The sequence below is a fragment of the Callithrix jacchus genome, chromosome 8, assembly GCF_049354715.1.
Source record: "Callithrix jacchus isolate 240 chromosome 8, calJac240_pri, whole genome shotgun sequence".
Taxonomy (NCBI): Eukaryota; Metazoa; Chordata; class Mammalia; order Primates; family Cebidae; genus Callithrix; species Callithrix jacchus.
Window position 1 is genome coordinate 54,058,583 of NC_133509.1, and position 6,000 is coordinate 54,064,582.

The following is a 6,000-nucleotide window of genomic DNA, read 5'->3' on the forward strand; positions in this document are numbered from 1 at the left end:
TGGCTTCTCCTTTAAATCAAACTCCAGATTAATCCGCTCCAGGAAATGTTCTGAGCCCAGGCTGAGAGGGTTGAAGGCTCATGCATCCTACTGAGAGTAGGAGCTACACTGGGATATTTTTGTATATAACACAGAGGAGGTCCCAACACAAATACGTCATTTCCAAATTTTATTTTTGTAAAGATAGGGTCTCGCTATGTTGCCCAGACTGGTCTTGAACTCCCAGTCTCAAGTGATCCTCCCACTTCGGCCTTCCAAAGTGCTGGGACTACAGGTATGAGCCACCGTGTCCAGTTCAAACTTTTTTTTTAAGCAGATGATTTCAGCTTTGTACATTCTCACCAGAATCGAGAAAGTACAACTTAATTTATTAATCTCCTTTGCCTTTGGGGAAAAGGAGGGGTGAGAGAGAGAGAGAGACAGAGAGAGAGAGAGTGTTAGTTTCACTCTTGTTGTCCAGGCTGGAGTGCAATGGCACAATCTCGACTCACTGTGTCTTCTGTCTCTCGAGTTCAAGCGACTCTTTTGGCTCAGCCTCCCAAGCAGCTTGGATTACAGACACCTGCCACTATGCCTAATTTTAATTTTTTTTGTATTTTTAGTAGAGATGGGGCTTCACCATGTTGGCCAGGCTGGTCTCGAACTCTGACCTCGTGATCTGCCTACCTCGGCCTCCCAAAGTGCTGGGATTACAGACATGAGCCACCGTGCCCAGCCTAGAAGGAGGTTTAAGGACTAAGATAATGTTCTGTTCATAAAGTGGGAGACAGGGAAAGATGAGAGTGTAGGGAAGTTTAAATTTTTCCCTTGAATGTTTGATAATTTGAGTCTATAAAACAAACTGATTACACAGATTAATGGGAAAAGAGGCCTGCAAATTTTATTTGATGTATACGTGTGTGGGAGTCATACAAAATATAAAAACTCAAAGAAATGGCCAAATGGTTGCTTTTATACCACCTTGAGATTGCAGAGATTACAGAAAGAATGGGGCCTGCATCTGGGCAAGACAGGTTATGGGAGGGAAGAAGAAGAGGCCTGGGTAGCAAAAATGGTCTTGTTTAACAAATGAAATCTCACAGATTTAGAAAGAATAGATGGTAAAGGTTTCTGTCAGACCTTTAAAGATGTCAGACTTGCATGCTCTGCTCATGTACCCCAAAACCTATAATCCAATAAAAAATTAAAAAAAAAAAATAAAGATGTCAGACTCTTGATCTTTCCTAGATCTGGACAAGGGAGAGCACCAGAGAAAGCCTGTCTGTGTCAATGCAGAGTCTCTGCAGATGCACCTTTCCACCACAAAAGACAACTTTACAGGTCTTCTGAACAGTTATTTCAAAATGTGTCAAATTCGGAATGAAATTTTTTGGTACCCTTCAAGAGCATTTAGTAGGTACTATGAAAACCCAACTAAAAGGCTAGAGTTTTGGTAATCAAATATTTGCTAGTGTCAGTCATCCAGGATGAACTAGAAAGGTCATTGCTACGACTGAGTCATGAAAGCATCCGCATCTCCCCTTTTTCTAGCCCCTCACCAAAATATTATGGTGGCCTTTCTGTAGGCAGTCTGAGAAGGGGCAACCCAGGTAAAGAATAACCTTGAGAAATTGATAATCTCTGGTAGTATCTGTCACTCCCTTCAAAATATCCACCAGGCTAGACAGGTTCCTCCTCCACTTGAACCCTGCATCTTTATCAGTCACGGTTACCTAGGGGTAATGGAAACAATGACAGATCAATGGAATTCTGGATCATTGGATACCGTTAATCTTCTATTGGAAGGGGGACCAGGCAGAAGCCCGAAGTCACTCCTATCTAAACTCCCTCCCAACCTCCCATACTTTATATCCTCAAAGAGAGCAGTCAACATTCTCAGTGTTCTTTTCTTCTTCATCTTCTCCCCCTCCTCCTTCACCTTCTCCTCCTCCTTTCCATCCTTTTTCCTCCTTCCTCTTCTTCCTTCTTCCTTCTCCTCCTCCTCTTCCTCCTCCCCTCCTCCTTTTCCTCTCCCCTTCTCTTCCTCCCCCCTTCCCTTCCTTCCCTTCCTCCTCCTCCTCCTCCTTCACTCCCCCTCCTCCCACCTCCTTTTCCTCCCCTACCTTCTTCTTTTCCTAAGAAGAGATAGAATCATGCTTTGTTGCCCGGGCTGGTCTTGAACTCCTGGGCTCAAGCCATCATTCTACCTTGGCCTCCCAAAGTGCTGGGATTACAGGTGTGAGCCACTACACATGCCTGTCCTTTAAAAATTTTTAATTTTATTAATCTTACTTTTCATTTCTTTTAAATAGAGGTAGGGTCTCATGTTGATCAGACTGATCTAGAATTCCTGGCCTCAAGCAATCCTCCTGCCTCAGCCTCCCAAAGTGTTAGGACTACAGGTGTGAGCCAGCACACTAGGCCAAGATTTATTTCTGTTATGAACTGAATGTTTGGGTCTCTCTTACCCTCAGTTCATGTGTTGAAGCCCTAGACCCCAATGTCATGGCTATTTGAAGGAAGAGTCTTTGGGAGATAATTGGATCTAGATTAGGTCATGGGGTAGGACCCTCATGATGGGGTTAGTGCCCTTATAAGAAAAGAGGGGGGGGGAGAGAGAGAGAGAGACAGAGACAGAGAGAGGTGGGGGGGAGAGAGAGAGAGAGAGAGAGAGAGAGAGAGAGAGAGAGAGAGCGCTCTTTCTTTCCATGAGTACATATGGAGGAAAGGACATGTGAGCACACAGTGAGAACACAGCTGTCTACAAATCAGAATATCAGCTCTCACCAAGACACCAAATCTGCAGGCACCTTGATCTTTGACTTCCCAGCCTCTAGAACATGATTAATAAATTTCTGTTCTTTAAGTCACCCAGTCAATGGTATCTTATTACAGCAGCCTGAGAAGATTAAGACAATTTCTTAAAGGTTCTTAGAGAAGATTTCATAGCTTTCCTTTATCTACTACTTAAAGGAGGGCAGGTTTCTGTACATCTTGTGTTTTCCAAGGTAGTTCTAATAATTTTTAAATTTCATTTTTTTTAAATTAAGGCAATTTATACATGCATAGTTACACATACTTTTATTTTTATGCCTTTAATACTTTATTTTTAATGTGTGCACTTTTATTAAACTGGTCTCAAGTCAGTGTACAGGTGACCCCTTGCTACTTTCACACCTCCACCCAATCCCAGGGAGACCAAAAGCCTTCATATACTTCAAGTTGGGGAACAAAAAGTAAGGCCACAGTGGCTCATTCAAAATAAAACAAAATAAAACAGGCCAGATGTGGTGGCTAAAAAATTACTAAAAGGAAACATCAAGGGTAAGGGGAATTCTGGCAAAAGTGACCTAAGAGGATTTTTGCTGAAGGCAGGCCAAGGTGGTAAGAAATTGAGGGTGGGGGATAATGAATTTGATCAGACACCAAGAGTGGGGGAGTTCTGCTAAACTGACCCAGTAGGGCTCTTGCTAAAACTGGATTAAGTGGAGGCAAACAAAGAAGCCCAAAAGTCAGGGCCCGGTTGAGAAGAGTTCAGAAGAGTGTGGCCTGAGTTAGGTAAAGAGAGTGTGAATAAAACTCATAGGAGGTAATTGGTTTGACTATATTCCTTCACCAGGCCTGATAGACCACACAAAAATGCTGAAATTCCACATCACCAAGATGAAGTTGTTTATCGCATTTTCTGAGAAATCTGGAGAGAGATAATAGCCAAATTCCCAAATGGGTCAGTTTTAGCTGCCATGATAAGGAAGTCCCCTCTGCCTTAACCTTTACAAGTAAAGTAACTTTGAAGTGACCAATCTTTTTGTTTTCTGTTTTTTGATTTCCTCAGCACTTTTCTGTTCATAAAGCTAACCTCCTCTGCTCAGCTCATGGGAGCATCCATTGTACTTTGTAGAATGAGGTATTGTTTGATTTTAGAAATGAAAATAAGACAATTAAGATTGAGACTAAATTTGTTGCAATTTTGTCTTTTGACAGGAGAGGATCTTTGTCACCAGTCTAAGAGACTGTGTTATGTGTATTAGTTTTCTATTGCTGTTGTTAAATAAAAATTACAGGAGGCCATTGTTTCTAAGTTTCTGTGTTTATCTCCAGAAGACCTCACTAAAAATCAAAATGGAGTCATCCATGCTAAAATTTCATGTCATCTCCAGGACATAGGAGTAGGCAAGGACTTCATGAACAAAACACCAAGAGCATTGGCAACAAAAGCCAAAATAGACAAATGGGACCTAATGAAACTCCACAGCTTCTGCACGGCAAAAGAAACAGTCACTAGAGTGAATCGGCAACCAACAGAATGGGAAAAAATTTTCGCAGTCTACCCATCTGACAAAGGGCTGATATCCAGAATTTACAAACAACTCAAGCAGATTTACAGGAAAAAAACAAACAAGCCCATTCAAAAGTGGGCAAAGGATATGAACAGATACTTTATGAAAGAAGACATATATGAGGCCAACAATCATATGAAAAAATGCTCATCGTCACTGGTCATCAGAGAGATGCAAATCAAAACCACATTGAGATACCATCTCACGCCAGTTAGAATGGCGATCATTAAAAAATCTGGAGACAACAGATGCTGGAGAGGATGTGGAGAAAAAGGAACACTTTTACACTGTTGGTGGGAGTGTAAATTAGTTCAACCATTGTGGAAGACAGTGTGGCGATTCCTCAAGGCCTTAGAAATAGAAATTCCATTTGACCCAGCAATCCCATTACTGGGTATATATCCAAAAGACTATAAATCGTTCTACTATAAGGACACATGTACACGAATGTTCATTGCAGCACTGTTTACAATAGCAAAGACCTGGAATCAACCCAAATGCCCATCGATAATAGACTGGATTGGAAAAATGTGGCACATATACACCATGGAATATTATGCAGCAATCAGAAATGATGAGTTCGTGTCGTTTGTAGGGACATGGATGAATCTGGAAAACATCATCCTCAGCAAACTGACACAAGAACAGAAAATGAAACACCGCATATTTTCACTCATAGGTGGGTGATGAAAAATGAGAACACATGGACACAGAAAGGGGAGTACTAAACACTGGGGTCTATTGGGGGGAAAAGGGGAGGGCCAGTGGGAGGGGGAGGTGGGGAGGGATAGCCTGGGGAGAAATGCCAAATGTGGGTAAAGGGGAGAAGAAAAGCAAAGCACACTGCCATGTGTGTACCTACGCAACTGTCTTGCATGCTCTGCTCATGTACCCCAAAACCTATAATCCAATAAAAAATTAAAAAAAAAAAAAAAAAAAAAAAATTTCATGTCATCAAACCCAAATGAAGTTGTCTGACCTTCTGAGAAACCAGGAGAAAGAGATAACAGCCAATTTCCCAAACAAGCCTGTTTAAAATCTTCAATTGGTTATAGTGAAGTTACCTCTGCATTAATCCTTATACAAAAAAGGTAGTCTGGCTGGGAGCGGTGGTGCATGCCTGTAATCCCAGCACTTTGGGAGGCCAAGGCGGGTGGCTCATTTGAAGTCAGGAGTTCAAGACCAGCCTGACCAATAAGGTGAAACTCCATCTCTACTAAAAATATGAAAATTAGCATCACTACACCTGTAATCTCAGCTACTTGGGAGGGTAAAGCACTGGAATCGCTTGAACCCAGGAAGCATAGGTTGCAGTGAGCCAAGATCGCACCATCGTACTCCAGTCTGGATGACAGAGCTAGACTCTGTCTCAGAAAAAAAAAAAAAGGTAATAACTAATACACTTTTTGTTCTTTGCTTCTTCTGCTTTCTTCAGCCTTTCTTTAAACTAATTTTGTTGTAATTTTGTCTTTTGACACTGTGTAATAAATTGCCAGAAAATAAGTGGCTTAAAACAGCACCCATTTATTTTTGGTTTCTGTAGATCAGAAGTCTAGATACCCTTAGCCAGGTCCACTGCTCGGGTGAAATCAAGGTGCTGGCCAAGCCATCTTCTCTTCTGATGACCTGACTAGGGAAGCATCTGCTTATAGGCTTCCTTAGTGGTTAGCAGAATTGGTTT